Genomic DNA, 20,828 nt, shown 5'->3' with positions numbered 1-20,828 from the left:
GAGTGAGGGTTGCAGTTAAGAAGGCAGAAGCTTCTGAAACACGTACAGTGCCTGCAGAAGGAACTGGCATACACTGTCCACCAGCACTTTTGGGATGCTTTATCTCAGTGTGGCACAGAGGCCACTGCTGAGAGAGACCCCCACCACCGTGAAGCCCATGGGACACCTGCTCCACACCAGCGCCATGCTACACAAAGGCATCAACAGATACTCCGTGTTCAGCTGGGGAGCTGAACACTGCTGCAGCAGAAGGGGCTACACATCTGCTGCCTGTGTGCAGGCCACACCAAGGGAAAGTGAAAGAAAATGAGGAGAGGTTTTATCTTCTTTATTTCCTTATCTATTACTATCTCCATATCCCTATGGTATAGGCACACACAAAGGAAGACTATCAAGAAAGGAGCTGACATGATAATAGACTAGCATGCAGCTGAGAGAGAAAAATGAAAGAGATATCCATGATGCTGGGCAATTTCTGGCTGAAAAAAACATATTAAGAGACAAAGGCCAGAATAGAAATTAGTTTTAGAAACTCAGGAAGGAATCACTGAATCCACCAGATCCAGTTTTCAGCCAAAAGCAACCCAGCAGATTTGCATTTTAAACAGAAGTATCCATACAAAGTCTGCACTTATGCACCATCCAAGTCAAAGTTGAGCTCTTACCTGCTTTATCTGCAAATCTATCAAAAAAATCAAGTATCAGCCAAAACCATTGTTGTGTCATTTGCCCTCGTCACACAGTGACACCCAAGGTGGGCAAGGGACTGATCACAGGACAACAGAGGTGGGGGAACAAAATATAGTAATACTGCAGTATTATTGCAAGACAAATTCCTAACACCTAGAAATTCAGAAATTAAGGCTTATCATAGAATCATAGGAGGGCCTCAAAGATCATCTCATTCCAACCCCCTTGCTGTGGGCAGCGACACCTTCCACTAGACCAGGTTGCCAGAGCTCCATCCAGCCTGGTCTTGAACACTTCCAGGAATGGGGAACCCACAACTACTCTGGGCAACCTGTTCAGTGCCTCACCATCCTCACAGTAAAGAATTTTTTTCCTAATATCTAACCTAAACCTACTCTCAGTTTAAAACCATTTCCCCTAGTCCCAAGACTACTCTGCCCAAGGACAGAGTGGAGGGTACTCCTTCTGCAGATGTACATCAGTACCTCTGCAAGGTTAAGACAGGGCTTACCACCTACATGACATGAACTGTTCATACTTTCCCAAAACAGCTCAAATAATAATCAGAGGTGTGGATCATCAGTAACGACCAGTAAGCAGAGAGGTTAGAATGATTCCTTCAGAACTAAAGACAAGTTAAAGAGTAGCCACAGCCATCTAACCCCGTGGCCTTTGCTGGCATTGCCTCGTTCAAAGGTTAGACATGTAGCTTCACAGGTGCAATGCAATTTTATCTCCAACCATACAACCCTCTTGCACTCTGCCACAGCTCAATTTCAGGATAAAAGAAAGTCAAGCCATCATCTACAGTAAGAACCAATTTGAAAAAAATTTTCGCTACATAGCTAAGAAGGAAAAATCCATGGGAGCTCCCAGTACTCTTCTACCACTTCACTTTAATAACTGTGCCAAGAGAAGTAGATGTCCTCTTGGACAGGGGACTGAGCTCTAGTTTGCCCTCACACCAGCTGAAGGAAGGTACTGAGCTGTCACAGGTGAACAGCTCATTCAAAGCTTACTCAGACTGGACTCTTCTCTGCGGCTCAAGCACAAAGATGGAGAGGCAGCCAGGACTGTACATGAGGACACAGCTGACATCAAGTATCAGCCAAAACCACTGTTGTGTCATTTGCTCTCGTCACACTGTGACACCCAAGGTGGGCAAGGGACTGATGACAGGAAAACAGGCGGGGGAACAAAAGCAGAAAACACTGTCAGGGATACCCATAGGTCTCTGCAAAAGTGATGGCATGGATGGATAGGGGCACACAAGTGGAATGGGGGGCTGGGGACTATGACAGTGAAACCACACACACAGACACAACCCCAGCTGACAAGCAGTGACTGCCTGGCACAAACCTGACAGCAGCTGGAAGCTCTTCAGGGCTGAGATCTAACTTTTAACACAAATAATAACTAACTGGAAATTAAAATCCACAAGGTCCAAAACTCGTGTGTCAGAAAGGTGCAGCAGAAGCAAAGGAAGCAAGAAGAGACAGACTGTGCAAAGAAGTATCAGGAAAGCTCTCTGCCTGCCCTACACTCTTTCCTTTTCTGTACATCTGCTCTACATCCACAAAGTTGCCACTGGCCGGCAAGGAGAGGAATTCACAAGCAGTTACAGAGACCCAGGGGGAAACCTGCAAAGCTGATGACCCCTGCAGCAGCCAGGTGGCTGAGAGCATGGCACAAAGGTCCTCCTTGCAGATCTGGGCTGCCCTCTGCACAAGCCATGAGTTTTTCAAATTGTATGACTCAAGAGCAGTAAAGCTCTGAAGAATAAAACAAGTATTTCAGCTGTCTGTCAGTCCTGCTATCTGTTCTGCCAGTATCTTGTTGGAGACCACAGCAATGACCCAAGCTCTCTTTGGGTGAGCAGGAGGCCAGGAATGCCAAGGCATCAGATTCCTACTCCCCAAGAAGCAGAAGTGGCATTTGTTGCTCTTACTATTGACAGCTTCCCAGCACAATGTGGGGGGGTGCTGTGGGAGGTCAACAGATGAAGGTTGCTGCAGCTGTGACAGTGAGAGGAAGAAAGCACAGGTTTGCTCTGCACAAATACTAACTACAAACTGGTCCCCAACTGGCCAGGTCACAAAAGACAGCTACTTTTGGAACCCAGCAAAGGAAGACACTGAACATCCATGCCCAGAGCTGTACATAAAGTCAGAGAACACAGTAATTAATGGCAAATCCTTGCCCAGCAACATGGTATTTTTCCCATGTAAGGGTAGCCCCTGTGATATTAAGCAATGGAAACCACAGCCTTGAAGGGGTGCCACCTTCACTGAAGAACTCAGAACTACCTTAACACATACTTCCTAACTTACTAGGGCCCAAAACTATACTAACTTGAAAACCCAAAAAATACACTTCATTGATGCCTGTGGAATCCAATACAATTCACAGATGATTAAACATCATATAACATTTTAAAAGACTGGCTCTGAGGCATGCTGATGTAGTTAACTGATCACTGAGAGAAAGCCTCAAAAACTTTGCATAGACTTACACATGGATTTAGGCAGTCTACTTGCTGTACAGCAAGGTTATAACAGAATTTCAGCAGGGCGGTGCATTGACAGTACTTCACCTTTCCCGAGGAAGGTTCATTATGTAAACTCCCCAAACACATTAACAATTCTTTGGCAGTAGTAGTGAGTATGTATGATTCATGAAGAAGAAAGAATCATTCATTTCAGGTGCCCTTAGGCTGTAAAGGAGATGGGGTGAGGAGCGAGTGCTGTTCTCAATAGGAGAACTAATACCAAGAATCATGTGCCCACAGATACGGAAGGAAATGTGTGCTAGAGTCACTTCAAACAGATAATGAGGAGGAAGGAACATGTTTAATATTTGGAAGCATTTCTGCTACAAAAATTCAGCATTGGTGAATGTTTTTCATAAATTCACGTTTGCACAAAACATACTCGGGCTACTGCAAATGCCCAGGACGTACTCCCTGATTTCCCCTGAATATCCTTCACTAAATGATCTTACTTATTTTTAGGCTGTTCTGTAGCACTAATTACCATAGTAACTGAGAACAGCACAACGAACAATTAATTTATTCATCACAACACCCATGTTAAGAGACAAGTATTATCATCATTGTATTCTTTCATCATCTAAGAAAAGAAGTGCTGAGAGACAAAGCAGTTGGTCCAAGGTCACGGACCACCCAGATCGCCTCAAAAGTTCCTGTACAATTTCATCACAACTCTACTTTTCACCCCATGAGCCACAGGCCAGAGGTAACAGATTCTTTTCTGCAACAAAGCTCAGAAACCTACACATTTTTCCCCACTGCTTACAGCTGGCAGAATCCCCATGGTATGCCTGGGATTTCGGGGGGGGGCTTTCATTAAACATAGCAGCTTTTTCACAGATTATGAAAAACACGAGAGCCTGTGCTCCAGAAGGTAAGTATCTCCACGGGCATAGTTCATCCACCATGCACATTACAACTGAGAGGCTACCTGCATTTTGAGGGACATAAAGCTAACAATAAAACAACAAAGTAAATCCATTCTTCTCTTCAGAATTATGTGTTTTCCAGGAACCTTCCTGTAAGCCAGGCAGCCTACACTCACCATCCTTTCCACTTAATTATTCACAATTGCACACAAATATTGAAGATGTAGTGTTTTAATTTAGCCAAAGCCTCAGCCGGTGCAAGCTGTCACTGCTCCTTTAGCTTTAGTCCAGCCCTTGCCAAGATGAGCATCTTGGTCTACACAGTCCTGGGTGCATAAAGCCACAAAGAATAAAGCTGAGTGAAACTGTGATACTTGAGTCTGTAATATCCTATGAACCAGCACCAGGAGATCCATGCTGATGGCAAGAGAACCTGCTGTGGGTGATCCCGACGGTACACATCTGACAGAATGCCAGTCTGTCCTGCCTCTCAGGCAGCTGAGAAATCAGTGGTGGATCACAAAGAAGGAACCTAGTTGCAAGGTATCATCCTACAGCATTTACCTTAGAAATTGTCACCAGTCAGCCCTAGGAAGAGGAGCCAGAGGCAGAAAGGTCACCTACAGGAATATAACGACATGTAGACGTTTATGGGTTTGGAGCAAAAACAGATCAGGTGAAAACACTAGACTTTGGCATTTAGAGAAAACAGAGAGAGACTCACATGCTGCTTCATGTTCCATCTCACACAACCAGCTGTGCTGCTCCCTCCTTTTATCTGCAAACTTTGACACGTCCACATTCCCTGCCTCCAAAGACCTTATTTTGGTCAAATATGACCATGATTAGCTGCACTTTGTTCCAACAGCAAACACTACTAATCACCTGCAATGTGCCAGGTCAGCAAACATTTCATCGTGCTGAGACAGAACAGTACAGCTATATGCTCATCAGACAGTTTCACATGAGGCGCTTTACAAGTAAAAACCATTATCTGAAATTAAAATATTCCACAGAAATATGCCCATTTCAGACTAGCAGAGACAGAGAGCTGACAGCTTTCCTGCCCACACAGCCTCTCAGGAGCCCTCTGTGCAGGTGATCCTAGAGGCCGGGTGGTGGGAGCATGATCTGCTCCTCACCAGCCCAACTCTGATAAGTCTGCATGCTTTTGACAAGGTCAATTGCAAAGCTGTCCCACAGCTGTGATTCCCTACATCTCCTAGTCCCCCTCCATCCTGGCAGAGCACCTCCAGGTGCAGCTCTGCCCTGCTAAAAGGAGTGTGATGGTACTACTCACCATTCCGGCTGCTCTAAGTTTCCCTTCTCTCCATGAGGGGTGCACTAGCAGGATGAAAGACCTGACTGTGGTCCTAAGACATACCACATCAAAAAATTTCCCAGTGCAGGATATAAAAAGGTTCCTCGAATTTTGCGAATAAACAGAATCTCCAGCATTCAAAGCATCCCGAGGGATGATGCTCATTTCTACAGCCCACTCTGAGCACAATGCTTGCAAGGCCATTAGCACTTCCTCACTTTTTATTGGCTGCTCTTAATTGTGCCTGACTCACTTCTAAACCCCAGGATGAGAGGAATCAAAAGCCAGGTTTTTCCACCACCATGTGAGAGATCCATTTGCCATTCAAACCACCATCATGATGAATAGTGGTGGAAGGTGTGGTGTAAAAAGAAATCTACCTCTCAGCCCTGAACAAAAGCAGCACTAGTAGCTATTTATGACCAGGACAAAGGGGCAAGGGGTTAGGTAGTTGGCAAAGACAGACTTAGAAGCTGCTTCCCGAACTTAAAGTGAGGTCACAAGTTAAGTCACTGAGGCCAAAATCCCACAACATATGGGAGGAGCTACTGGTGCTAAACTCACACTCAGTAACAGCTTTCAAATGCAATGTAAAATCCTCTTTCTAAGGGATTTTCACTTAAGGCAATATAATACTGTGGCATTCAAACTACTGAGGGAGGCATGAAGCACCTGATCACTCAAATTACAAATTTTACTCTCCCATGAGAGCTTTATGCTTCATCTGCCATTGATAGGATTTGCCTGATACCTAAATAGAAACTTAATTAAAAGATTCTTCCCTCCCTCCCCTGAGGATCTGGTATTAAGACTTAAAAAATCCACCATCAAAAAAAATCAAATTTAAATAAAGCTCAAATGCAGACTTTTCTCACTGTTACAGGTCAGTGGGTGACTGAGTCTATTAAGACACTGGTCTATAATTACAGGAGAGAGTGCTACAGCTCTCCAAGGTCATTGAGTGGATTTTGATAAACTAGGACAAAATCTACCTGCCTATGGGCCCAAACAGTGAGGAAAGGAATCAATACTCACATGTTCATACACTGCCTAAACAATGCAAAAACTGGAAACTCGACTTCACACTTACCTCAGGAAACAAAAGCCCTTCAAATGAGTTTTAATTGCTGTGACTGCTCTGTGCCCCACCTCGTACCCACCCCGACTCCCACCCACTTAACATGGTTTCTGCTCTCTGCACTCATCCAACACAGCTTCCCGAAGACGTGACTATGTGACCCACCTTCACGTGGCTGCTCTCAAGGCCTGGGATGGCCTGGGGTTTCTTTTCTTCAAGTACAGAAAGGGGTTGTGTCATTTTTTTTTAGCTTCAGAAAAAGTGGAGGGAAAAGCACAACAGACCTAGGGGAGTCAAAGTAATACATCCTTTTACCTTCAAATAGATGGAATTAAGAAATTGGAAAATATTTTATTAAAAGCCCCACAACAATAGGTAAGGAAATTCTTTCATACATCATAATTAGTAGAATAAGGTCTGAAAGGGATTAGAAGGGCACAAGGAACTTTTTCCATCTTTCTACCTTTCTCCTGCAATCTGCTAAGTGGGCAGCACAAAGGAGTAAAGCCCCCTGCTTATCAACAGAGAATGTGTAACAGCGGTGCCAAGCCGCCACTTCAAAGAGTTTATCTTCACAAGAGAGTGGAAGATAGCCAACTAATCTGCCTCCTCAAGGTCAACGGCTCTGTCATTTCATAATGCAGACAAATCATGATCTTCATGAAGTTTTGGCCTCTGATAAGCGCTACAGCTACTCCGGGTCACGGCACTGGTCATTCTGGTTTGCAGATTACACCAAAAGGAACTGGAATTGATCCAAAAGCTCCTTTCTTATTGGAAACTAATCATTCACCCTGTAACATTCTGTCAGCTAGTAATATTAATACCACCCTCACTTCCTGGATTTTGGGAACAGTCCAGCTCTCACTGCAAATATGGATCAGAAGCAGAGTTAGATCAAGCCTGAACTGCATAATATTGATGATTTCCCATTTCATGATTTATCTCTCTGTCTTTACACCAGTAAAATCCTCTGAAGAGATGTAGCAGGCTATATTGGATAAGTAATTGCTTCCAATACTTTTCTAAACCATGTGTTTCTACCTGTGACTACAAACACTCCACAAGCTTCAGTTCGACCAGTTATGGAGCACGTGACATGACCTTAGCCAGGGAAGTTAACGGGATGACACGTGCTCTTGAGGTCAGTAGCATTTACATACTTAACACATGATCCATCAACACCACCAATACAGAACCTGGTGCCAGAAGCCACAGGCAGATCAAGGTAATCTCCAAGTGCTGACACCTTTGCTTCCCCTGCACCACCCTGAAACACAATACAACCTTCCCAAAACAGCTGCAACTAACAAACTGGTTGCACATCAACTATCCCAACCAACTCCACATTGTCACACAAAGCCCCAGCATCACCAGGTGAAATTGCAGATTAGTGGTGAGACAAGAAACTAACACCAGGAAAGGCTCCTGGCTCTCTCCATGCCCATGGGCATGCCCATGACAGAAATAAGACTCCCAAGGATGGACATCTAGAATGAAGCCTAGAACAGAGTGAGGGGATTTGCACCAAGTCTCCCCATCACATGAACCAGCACTGTTTTCAGCCAGCAGCAGTCTTGCAGCTAAGCAAAGCAGTGCTCTCTCTCAAGAGAGATGATCGTAACTCAGGTTAGCACTACCACAACTCTCTCCAGTGGGCTGAGATAAATTACAGATCTGGGACACTGAGCTCAGAGCTGCTACCCCTTCTGTTATGACAGACAGGCTGTGGTGGAGACTGGCAATTGGCTGCTCAAAGGCTCATGCATGGGAAGATGAACTATTCCTGCCCACATTATGTGAAACCTACTGTTTGCTTTCCTTCACAGAGATGGTACTCTATTCCAAGAGCCACTGCTGTAGCTGCATGAAGTTTATCAGACCTGCCAAGCTTTGTCAAGTTAAATTTCATTCTTTACAGCGAGTTTGAAAGTTTGGGCCAGACATCGCCCATCATACTTCTGCCAGTCAAAATCTGCTTTTGAAACATCCTGGTGTGAAAATACCCTCCATTTGGCAGCACTTAAACTAACAGTTTACAGCAATTTTGCTGTATGAAGGAGTGCAAATGCTCAGAAAGGGCTGTGTTACGCCACATTAGAGCAAAATAATCAAAGTGAAGCAAACTGCTTCACACCTCTTAATTTTGTGCTTGGATCTGCAGTCCTTGCAATGTAACAGCAAAACAGACAAGGAAACTAGCATAATACTGCTAATGCTCAACACATCATCACAATCCTGATCGTCTATGGCCACAGTGAGTCCTAGGCTCACAGGATTATGGACAATCACGTCAATATTCAGTAAAAAGAAGGCTGCTAGTCCCATTTATCCGAAGAAAAGCCTGAAAACATGAACTTCAGATCCCAGTTAGGTAGGACCCTTAAACTTCAGTCTCTGATCTGCAGGCCAGTCTCGTGATTTCTGCATGAGAGTTAGAGCTAACTAAAGAAATCAAGTTTTGAGGTGAACAAATTCATTGGCAGTTTTCATATCAAATTATGCAAATACTTTCTCCTTTGGCAAAAATGGAAATTTCCATTAACACATCAGCTCGTTTCAACTTCCATTTCAATCTGTTTTCGTTCAGAAGAAATTTATAAAAAGGTAATGTAAAGGGCAAAGAAAGCTTTTTGTACTGACTCTGGAATAATTTTTCTTCTGATATGGTCAGCCACTGCATAAGCCAGAAGCGTCTCTCACACTGCTCTGCTGTTGAATGTGGGTGGAATGCTTAAGTCTAGTGCTATACCATGTTTTACTTTTTCCTTTCCTAATCTAACAAGGGCAAATGAGATACACTCCAACTATCAGCTGTAGTTTTGCAGAAGTGTGCTTTCAGTAACTGTTATTCAGCTTTCTTTGGTTGTTGGCTTAAAAATAAAATCACAACATGGGGCATTTTCAACATACAAGTTACATTTCATGATGTGACTGAAGCTGAAGAGGACTATGTGGTCAATAGGACTGCTGGTTTTTACAAGTATTTCTTGAAAAAGATCTGAAGGATTTTACAGGGAAAAGACAGGTGGTTAAAGGATTTCTTAAAAAAAAAAAAAAAAGTCACACTCATCCCAGTGCTCTCCAGCATACATCCCAAAATCATTAATTACTTTTGAAGTCTTACATCAGACAAGCCTCACCACTTATTTCCAACATGTATTTCACCTTGAATTCTGTGTTTAGTTCTGATCCCCTCACTACAAGAGGAACATTGAGGTGCTGAAGCATGCTTGAAGAAGGGCAATGGAGCTGGTGAAGGGTCTGGAGCACAAGTCTGATGAGGAGCAGCTGAAGGAGCTGGGGGCCTTTAGCCTGGAGAAAAGGAGGTTCAGGGGAGACCTTATCACTCTCTAAAATTGCCTGAAAGGAGGCTTGTGGTGAGGTGGGGGTTGGTCTCTTGTCCCAAATAACAAGTGACAAAACAAGAGGAAATGGCCACAAGTTGCACCAGGAGAGGCTTAGATGTTAGAAAAAAATTTATTCACAGAAAGGATGGTCAAGCATTGAAACAGCTGCCCAGGGAAGCGGTGGAATCATTATGCCTGGAGGTATTTAAAAGATGTGGAAATCTGGCCCCTGGGACATGGTTTAGTGGTGAACATGGCAATGCTGAGTTAATGGTTGGACTCAATGATCTTAAAGGCTTCTTCCAATCTAAAGAATTCTGTGATTCTATTCCATGCAACATCACACAGAACAGCAGTTAGGAACCAAAGAGGTGCTTTAGGGACGCCTCAGCAAGGAAGGCAGAAAAGGCGGAAAGTCTAGAGAGTGTTGCACTGGATGTGATTATCTAAGTCACAGTGTGAATACACACAGCTTTATGCATCTCTGCAAGATCTGACCATGTTCCACTCAGTTGAACTCTTTATTTCTGTTATAGTACTGTATCTGTGTCTTACAGTGGCACACTGAACATGGGCAATGCCAATGCACACAACCAAACTGATGCCAAAGGCACCTCACTGACAACGCCCATTTAGGCTTTGACCCACAGATGGAATTAAATCAGTGTTAAAAAACAGAATCAAAAACTGCCTCTTTTATACTGCCAAAACAAGTTCTTGGCTAGGATGAAAAAAATTTCAGCTCTGGATCCGTATCTCCTTTGTGACACAAACTACAACATCCCTTGCTTTCCAGCCAAAAGGTTTTCAGAATTACTTTACTGACATAATTTCTACTTTTTAGAGTTGACTCAGTGTTTTCTTAACTTTTGCCTAAGTGTCTTCTCTGTCAGGTGTCTTTCAGTGAAATGATTACTGCTTTGGAGGTTTTTTTGCCAACTACAGAAATAATCCAAACATTTTACTAAAGCAAGCCATAAATTTTAAAAAATGCTTTATATTTTGCCAAATAACAGCACAGATTGGAAAAATAGTTTTCTATTTTTTAAACCATTCCTTCACACTGTGCTATTTTCTAAGCAGTGAAGCCTCTGCCAGTTTCTTTCACGCCAAGTTTGCAGAACACCTGCCAGAGTGCGTTCTTTGCCAATAAACAGGATCCTTAAGTGCCACGATGATTAAAAAAATAATGTAAAGATCAATACAAATAATTAGTACTGTTATTCTTATTACTAACATTCATGCTTCTCTGCTCTGAGTTCCCATCATCTGGAGCAGCTGCCTCTAGAAAAAAGCGAGTGAAGAGAGAAGTGCCAGCAGGTGGCACTCCAGAATATAAACCATGAAGCACCAGAGCTCACAGGACCAAGGAAGCTAGTTCTGCTTGGCTGTCCCACTACCCCTTCAGCCTCCTTCAGGAGGTTTGGTTTAGGATGATAGTCTCCACCTTCCTTCCCTCTTCCAAACGGCAGAGAAAAATGCTGCCAGTCCCAGCTTTTACCTTGGTGCTGGATGGGATGCACCAGCAAGCTGATATGCACCTTATGGGTCCTTTCCAGAAGCAAGGAAGGGGTGCCAGCACACCCAAAGCACTGAGCTCATTACTCGCCCCCTGACTGAGGGGAGAGCTCCCACAGGGCAGGGAGAGTTGCTTTCTCACCTCGTGCATGGAGAGCTGGCAGCATCTTACTGCCTCCCACCACTCTCCTACACTCCTCCAAACACAGGACAGAGCTGAAATAATGCTGGCTTTTACTGCTTTAAGACAGCACCACCAACAAAAAACAGACGCCAGCAATTAGGAAACCAGTTCCTTTGTGTATATGTTTAGCTATGCCCTATACACACGTAACAGCTACAGCACTCACCTGCATGGTTAGGAAGCATCACTACAGACGGTTCCTCAGGGCACAATGAAGACACTCACCCTGCTCTGAGCCTTCTGCCTTGCCCCACACTTGCACTCCTCCCACAGCAAAGTCAGTCCCACCAGCACTTCTTCCACTCGACCAGTGACTGTCAGTAAAGCCTCTATTGAGATGTCTCAGCAACCAGAAGAAATAAATCCACTTCAAAGAGCTGTGGCCCACCTGGTCTTTGCATCTCTCATTAACAGCAACTCCTTGTTCTGCTCCTGCTGAAAACACCCCCAATCCTTCAATGTTCAAAATTAGACCCTTTAAAACACTGTGCAACTTGAGGGAGATAGAAGGAGGTATCCTTAAACCCAGAAGGATTGTGCCATTCTCTTAGAAAAAGAAACTTTAAAGAAAAACGGTGAAGGACAGTTGTTTCGTCCAACTCTAGGCATCCAGCACAGCAGTCAAGATTTAGAGAGATAATGAATTGCTTGACAACGATGTGATTTTCACACCGTACTACCCTGGAAAAATTTACAGTTTAAAAGTACTGAAGGTCATACAACTGGGTGAGAAAAAAAAAAAAAAACACCCTGCATTTTTATCAGAAGTCTTTATGAATTACCTAAAAGCTATACAAGCATGGAAAATAACCAGCCCTCTTAAAAAAAGTGAAGTATTTACTGCTTAAACTCTCCTTAAAGGCAAACCTGTACCATAGGATCCATCTGCTCATGTGGAAATAGCAGAAAAGATCTGTCATAAAGTAATTTCCTTTCCTCTCCTGTATATGTCAGTGGATCACTGGCATTTCCCTGCTCCCTCCCTCCAAACTGATCCCAAATATAAATAGACACAAAACTGGAAAAGTTTAAGGTCATATCTGTGGATACGAGCAACAACTAAAACCAAAGTAATGTGTCCTTCTTGCAGAACAGGGGCCATGATCAATGCCATGACATCCCTGTGTTTAGGAAATTCCTTTGTATCTAGAATTCCAAACTCACTTCCTCACAAGCTATAAACACCTTTTTTCTTGATGGTTCACTAGTATCACCCACTGAAAGAGGCACAATTCAGCTCAAGGTTTACGTACTATGTGCGCTGCACATAAGTTTGCTCCAAACATGTTTTTAGATTAAGTATCTTTTAATACACAAAGATGGGCTGACAGCATGGAAAGAAGAATGAGACAACTGTTCATGCTTACTCCACCTTCCTAGCTGCTATCCTACTGTGGATTTGGACCATAAAATATTCACCTGTGGAAAAACAAATCACGAAGCATAACTGTAACCCATACTCTGAGCAGCAATGAAGTGTGTAACCGTCTGGTTATTACCATGAAGCACCAGAAGTACTTCCAAGTTCGCAAGTCACACAGCTGTTGCTCTAAGAACTTACATGGATCTCCTGTTTCCATGGATGTCCCCAAACAGATGCATGGATGCTCTGCTTGATATTCCACCCACCTGATCGGGAAGCACAACTAAAAGGTGGTGAGGCTTCAGTATTCTCCTTGCTATTAAGTGCAATAAACCTCCATCTCTAATGAGCAACCTTGCTCTAGTGAGGAGATTGCACTTAGTGTGGACTCTCAGGAGCTTTAATGTTGCCAAGCAGCAAAAAGTAGGCAAGTGCATTGTAAGTGGGTTCAGAAAGGCACACAAAATTCTCTGGCATTGACTAGCCAATAGATATGAAAAGGGTCAATCCCTTTGTAAGTTCTGAATTTAAATTTGGAATAAAATATCATATATTTAATTGAGGAAGGGGACCAGAGGAGGAACATTAGAATGTCTTGCTTTAAAGACAATAGTTTTATCCACCTATGTTCTTTTTTTTTAGCTTGATTTTTGCAAATGAGCTCAGATTTTGCAAACAGACTTTCAGGCTCCTCGAAATAAAGACTGCAGGTGCAAGACACAGGTGTGGGATGTACAACCATGAGAATAAAGGCATAAGACCTCTTTTTAAGAAAAAATAACATTAAATATTTTAATTCTCGTATGTTGATTGCATAACCCCTCAAAAGAAAGCAGTAAAGGTCACTGAAATGCACAGGCCTTTGCTGATGGAAAAATGCTATTGTGTATTGTTTAAAATGACACAAAAGAAATCAGCATGAATGCTAGAAAATGAGACCTCTAAAGAAGTGAGCTGAAAAATTCCAACTCAGCATTATATCCTGATTTTAAAATGTACAAGTACAGGTTGTGGACCTCTGTGTCCCTCTTCATTTGAAAAAGCAACAGTATTATAATTTTATTAAAGGACAAATTTGTGGATTCTTAAAAATCGCCAGGGCGTAATCTTACTTTTTTTGTTCTCATTTCATAACCACCCATTAACACAGATGATAAAAGAGTTTCTCCAATAGACCACATAAAGGAGTTTCAGCCAGCAGAGGAAGCAGCAGCGCAGGAATGTAAACCTTTAACACTGAAAAAAATGAGCCAGGTTCCTCAAAATACCAAGGGTTTTTCGCTGTAGCTCCTCCAAGAGCTACAACCATAAAGTTCCTGTAGTTGTGCGATTATGTTTCCACTGCCCCTCACCAAACACCGCCACTTATCTTTGGGTCACGCTAACTCCTAACTTTTCTTCAAATAACTCCTCACTATCGTAAGTAGCCCTGTAGCTCACACCTTCTTGTGTCAGGATGCAGCTGCATCAGAACCGACCTGCACAGTAAATCAGGACTCCAAGAGGTAAGTCGGTGTGAGGGAGTTTCTTCCCTAAACTGCTTTTGAACAAGCGCAAAATACCCTCTTTAAGTGCACATTTTGTTACCAAAACACTTTTCACTTGTTTGCCTTGCCGTTTTGCAAAGATGTTCAGGAGCACCAGTAGGATAGCATGAATTAATTTATTTTACACATGAAAATAATTTTAAATTTATACATGAGCTTTAAAAAAATGTATCACAGACACTTTTTAGGTGGACAGACAATTTCTTTAAAATTGTGAAAACCAGCCTGGGTCCAGTTCTGCCAGCATTTCTTTCTGCCAGTGACCATTCCATATGAAGCAGTTCCACTGAGCTGGGTGAAGCTCCTTTCACAGTAACTGCTCTAAAGAGCAGATTTGAGCCAGGCGTGCCCAGGAATCCTTCCAGTGGAGAAGCAGTCCTGGTCAAATTCCCAAATGCCAACACATGTGACATGCGCTGTCTGAGAGGAACAGACCTTCCCAACCTTTAGATAAAGAGGAGGAAGGCTAAATCTCAAACATTCAGCAAAAGCTTTCAAAAAAGACAACCACTGGATTTTTTAAGACCACCTCAAAATCATCCTGACATACCCTACATTTCATGATCTATTTTAAAATTCCCTTTCAACTACTATTACTTGTATTTTCTGTAGAAGTCACACAAACAGGGAGAGTGGCAGCTTGCAAGAGACCACAAGCTGAAAGGCAGAAGACACCGTGAAACTGAGAGGATTAAAAAATCCAAGTTTCTGTACGCTTGAAGACTTTCAGGAGGGTCGTTTTTCTTTCCAAAGGGGGTTGCTAATTAGCCAACCATAAAAGTAGCAGTTGTAAACAGTCCTTGTAAAAATAGCTCACTGCTTATTGAAAGCAAATTTGTGAGTAATACAACTTCATTGAATTCTAACTAATTTGCTAGTGCTGACCAGCTTCTCTCTTCTAGACATCCTTAAATTTCATACACTGACATCTCCTACTCCACAGACTATGTATCAGTCTGTTCAATTAACACAATTCCAGCATTTCTGCTGATTTCTATTTTCAGAAGGGAATCTATCTACTTCAGAAAGTAAAATCTGAAGTCTGAAGAGTAGTTTATTCCTGTTCCCAGTCTAGCTCTGTTCCACATGTCAGAAATATTTATGCCAAACAAGAGGTCTCCTCAGGCAAATCATATCAGTATACTTGCTGCACTTTGAACTTACAACTAACTCCAGTATCCTAGTATCACACTTCATTAGTGTGGGACAAGCCCCTAAAAAAGGTATTTTGTGCTTGCAAATTAAGCCAAGATGATGACTTAAAAATAGAGAAAAGTGAGTTTTCATGAAAATGTAGGGTTTCAAGACCTTACGGATTATATGAAATGAACAGCTATGTCACCTGTATACTAAGGGAAGTGGTGCCTTTCTACTAAATGCTGGAAATTCGGCAATCCATTTTCAGAACTGTGAAATGCTGCTTACTCCAGCTCGAGGTACTTGCATACAGGATGACCCTTGTTCCCAACCTCCAACAGGGACTGGGCTTCCCAGCTAGACTGCATCTCCCATAACTACAACAGCAAATAAACTTTTAAAGAAGAGATGGACGTCAGCCATAAAGCCAAACCCCAAGGCAAGAATGGGAAAATAAAGTATGCTAATTGCAATTCCCATGGGATATGGTGATTGCATTCCTAAACCTAACCCTTCCGTTCTGTTTTTCAGTGAAAGGAGATTTGCTTGGGGTTGGGGGTGTCCCTCCAAAAAATAAACCAATGAACTTTGACAAAATTAGGATGCAGAAAGACTCTTCCAGAAGGCAATGCAGGACAAATCTTCAAACCAGCTTGAAACCACAGAAGAGGCAAACTGTACTGAGATTGTACTGCTCAGAAGCTAAGGAAGAGGGATTTTTGTAAGAACATTCGTGAATCTTTGTACCAATATATCCCTGACTCCCTCCTGCACCATACAGTTCTTCCCATTTTTAGCTTAAAAGAAAACCACTACACAGGACTGGATCTTTACACACTGAACTCACCAAAACGCCTTAAGGCTTTAGCTAGTTTGCACCAGCCTGACAGAAAGACCTTGATGTATAGTCTTCATGGTGGTGCCCCAGTGCTTGACACTGAAGGGAAACGGAATTAAGAGAGGCTCAGGGCTTCTGGATGCTGCAAACACACCATTTCCTCATGCCACTAACACCTCATCCTCAAACTAGAATATAAATACGTCAGGGCTTACAATGCACTAAAACAACCAAAACACAGCAAGTACCTCATTAAACATGAGGGGAAAGCAATCCTTTTCATCGTCTCCAGGATCCCTGTGCAAGTTACTGCAATGAAAAAAAAAAAAGAGAGAAACAAAAAAAAAAAGCAAAAACTATTCAGACAATTAGGCACGAAACAATCTAGCCTGATGAAAAAACTCATTATTTCAACACAATCCAATAATCTAGCATATCAGTAGTGCTGATAACCTGCTCTCTTCAATGGCCCCTTGTTCTTCTTACTCTGAAAAAAAGCTATTCCAAGCTGCAATGCACCTGGAGGAGCAATGAATGTGTCATGCATGCATCTGTCACGGGGCTGGCTCACCTATGTAAGGGGCTGGCTTGAGAATTGCAGTAATCTCTCCAAGGGGTATCTAGTGCTTACCTTCCTCAAGGCAGAACCTCACACAGAAGATAATGTTTATATTAACCCTTTTGCAGACAGTCTTTCAACAGAGTCTCAAGAGTGGCTGCCTCAAAGAGACCTGAGGAAGGTAACTAAGAAAGTAAGCCTGTTGACTACTAGCTTAAATTCTGAGCAAAGAGTACACTGCCATCATTAAAAGCTGAAGGGGTACTGCTTAAGAAAAAGCTGAAGCACGCATAGTTGCAATACTGGGTCTGTGATCTGCAATTTAGAAAGCACCTTTATTAATACAGTTAGGCACTGGAACAAGCATCTGAACTCTTAATATTGATGTTATTGGAGATCTCAGCTTTACCTGCAATAGCAAAATCTAAGCTGGCCTAAATTTAGCTTCAAACAAGCCTTCAGTTCAAATTAAACTGCACGCAACAGGGTCAGAACTTCCCCAAGCCACATGCCAGTGGCAGACTCAGTGAACCCACGCAAGAACCTGGGTATGGCTCACAGAAGAAGGAAACTTTTCTTCACCAAGGGTGAATCTGACTAAGTTATAATATTCCTTTCCCTTCTCCCAGATTAAAGTTTCAAGTACCAGGAATTTCAGGAGTTCAGGAGAGCTGCACCAATGCCTCCTCTTCAACCCCATTCCACTTTGAAGTGCATAATTCAATATCCAGGTCAGAAAGGAAAAGTGAGTGTGAGGGGAAGGAAGTTCCTGTCCCTGCTCCAATGAATGTTTAATTATTTTGTATTAAAAATTAATTTGAAAAAGGGCTAGAATCCAGGCAGTCTAATAGGCTTACCTATGAAAAGAATCCATGATCAAATGCTGCTAGACAAAGGCGGGAACTCAGCTTCTTTGGGCTGAGTATCAGACCTAACTCAGAGAGAGCAAGCCCTAGCTCTTCCACTGCTTACAACTCAGCAGAAGGTACCTAACTCCAGAAAGGAATACAAAGGAGCAGTTCAGCAGATTTTCATGCAACAGAAAGAGGGCTACCGACTTAGAAGTCCTCGTCTTGATCCTCCCTTGTAGCCAGTTCATGTGCCTCCTGATTTGGGATGCCAGTTTTTGCAAATCCCATTCCTGGGCCAACTTTTCTCTGGGCATTGCACAATAAGCCTTGTTATATGCATCCCATAGAATACAGTCCCCAGAGCTTTGATATCGCAGTACTTTAAATCTTTTGTGGATCAACTCTGCTGCAAATGTTCCCAAGTTGCTTTAATGTTTTGAAAACCATGTGATTACAAATGACAGCCAACCCAACTGAGGTAAACACTGAACATCAAGTACCTTCCCATCCACTGTTCCCCCTCAGCTGAAAGAAGTCAGGAGGGTGCAGGGTTTCAGATACACATCTGAAGTCACATGTGAAAAGTTAGTCAGTATAAAGAAAAAATGGAGCTATTCAGAGGCATTTCACAAGCAGGAGAAAAAAGAAAATAAATTATCTGCAGCAAACAGCCCACATGCAGTTAGTTTTTGATTTAATACATCTCAAAACCAGGACAAGCTAGCAGATTTTCTTGCCAGTGAATGAAAGCCCTACAAATAATCACACTGCCATAAAAAGGTTAAAAAGGGTGGGTGGGAGGAGGCATTCTCTTTGCAGAGATCAGGAGCTGCATCTCCTGTGCAAACAGGAAGCCATGACCTGGGCTGTCCCTCCGGCCAGGAGGCCAGACAGGGACTCACTGGGCTGCCTGTCCAATCAGGCAGTACCAAGGCAGCCAGCAGCACATCAGCTGGGAGGCAGGATGCTGCAAAGCTCTGGTAAAAAGCCTGCCCTACCATGGCCACCTTTCCCTGAACACTGGGGCTCAGCTTTTAAAATCAAAGCATGTACGACGACCATGTCTCCATCTCAACCACACATGTCCATCCACAGCAGACATCAACAAAAATTAATTTTCAAAACAAGCTGCTTGATTACTTTTTTGTTATTTTATATAATTCCTCATTCAGAGAGTGGCACCATTATTGCCTTCAGCTAAATCCACATGTAAGGGACAACATACCAGGCAGCTTTCACTGTGTGAACTGAGGGTAGACAGAAGGGGGCATTTCCTCCACTTTCTAGAAGCAGATGAACTCCCACTCAATAGTTAATTCAGACTCTAAGCTATTTTCACCAATCACTTGAAAGTTAAATAATTATCCCATTTAAAGAAATCTGGCAATTACATTTTGCATTCCCCTCCTCCCCAGCAGCTATTGCTCCTGTGACAATATTCATCTTGTCCATGATGTCTATTATCTGCTATATAAATATTGATGATCTGAGTAATTGCTGTTCTGTACATATGCTTCTCAAAGATATAAATTTCTCTGTCTGAAGTAGGCTGCTGACAAAGTGCTCTCCTCCTTTTGCATGGCAATGAAACATTACTGGAGGTGTCACTGGGAGGGGGGAAGAAAGAAGTAAAGCAGCGAGTAACAACAGCCTTTGAAGAGGAGAAATTATGTTTGTCTGTGCTGGAAAGACCAAATAGCAAAGAACAACAAGTTAGCTAAGCTGGTATTCAGGCAGCTTAAGTTTAGCTTACACTGTGCCAACACCAGGCACAGCTGAAAAGGAAAGAACTCCTCTGGACTCAGTGCTGGCCACCACTAAACTGGGCAGGCCTAGTAGTGACATAGTGTGTACAACATCCACGCTGTACCCACTCTGGTTCACTGATGGCAGGGGTTCCTTTTTCTGGATCAAAATCCAACCAGAAAGACAAGCCAATCTTGTACTGGAGGAAGCACACCATGCTGAACATTATGCAGGGACAAACAGGCGCCCAATGCCACTCTTTAACCTTTGCCAGCAAAAAGTCAGTGTCACACAAAAGCAAAGATGGTCTTGACACACCCAACACTCATCCATGAATACCACAGGCACAAAACACAGCATTGCTTCAGTCTCTTTTTGCTGGTTCAGTGCATTTGCCCAGCAGGCCTTGTGAACAGTCAGGTAGCTCTCTGTCTTCCCGCAATTGATGAAAATCACTACAAACACCCCACTGCATGTTCTGGCTCATCTGATCATATTGCCCTCTGGTCTGGCAATACAAAGACCCGATTTTGAGACAACCCTCCCAATGGCACATGGCCTCACACTTCCAGACTTGAAATTTGCCTCCAGACAGTAAACAGTATGTGAGAGATGAAAGCTCTTCCTTAGTGGACACAGACTTCCTACAATACAAAACCTGTGTCTGAACCTCAGTAAAATTACCCCTCTGGAGTTATGGGTCAAGAGATTGTTCTTTTCAGCTATGTAGAATTTGGCAAAGTTTATACTAAAAGGTTCCTTATAAAAATAATCTAAGGTCTTCACCAATCGTTTACAGTATCTGGAAACAAACACTGGACAAAGACCTTTATTAAATTTTTAAAAAATCTTTTGAACTTACATATGCTACAGAAATTAAGGGGAAACTAAAAATCTGCCAGAAGTTTAGGAAGTGTGTGAAGAGGCTGGAGAATGCAGCAGGAGAAAAGACACCAGACTCCCTGTGGGAGCTGGAGGTCAGGACGGGGGCAGGAGGTGGGTAGGGACAGAGAGTGAGCAGGAAGCAAAGGGGAACATGCAAGCAACAGATAACATGCAAGCAACATCTGGAGTGTCCAGAGGTGGAGAGAGAGGAACTGAATGTTTGTAATGAGCAAAAGAAGCACATCTGAAAGTCTTACTTCTCTGTTGCCTTGTTCTAACAACTACATAATAATCCATTATACATAATCACAGCAGCCACAAATCTTTTTCTACATACTATAGGC

At 42.9% G+C, this 20,828-nt stretch overlaps 1 protein-coding gene across 3 annotated transcripts in view; it reads right to left on the bottom strand.

Moving 5' to 3' along the window:
- The window catches only part of RNF152 (ring finger protein 152), a 43,397-nt gene that overhangs the window by 6,093 nt on the left and 16,476 nt on the right, over window positions 1–20,828 (bottom strand). Inside the window, exons 1-2 of one of the 3 annotated variants that reach the window (XM_032117184.1) lie at window positions 4,832–4,862; window positions 4,672–4,727 (exon numbers count right to left, since the gene is read on the bottom strand). The exons of 1 other annotated variant lie outside the window; for it this stretch is intronic. The gene's annotated coding sequence lies outside the window, so the exon portion shown is untranslated. Of the gene's footprint in view, window positions 1–4,671; window positions 4,728–4,831; window positions 4,929–20,828 lie in introns of those variants that run through there. One more of the 3 variants, XM_032117195.1, reaches the window with a different exon arrangement.

This window comes from Corvus moneduloides, chromosome 1 (assembly GCF_009650955.1).
Source record: "Corvus moneduloides isolate bCorMon1 chromosome 1, bCorMon1.pri, whole genome shotgun sequence".
Classification (NCBI taxonomy): domain Eukaryota; kingdom Metazoa; phylum Chordata; class Aves; order Passeriformes; family Corvidae; genus Corvus; species Corvus moneduloides.
Note: the sequence above shows the minus strand (reverse complement) of the source record. Positions and strands in the feature narration are given on the sequence as shown.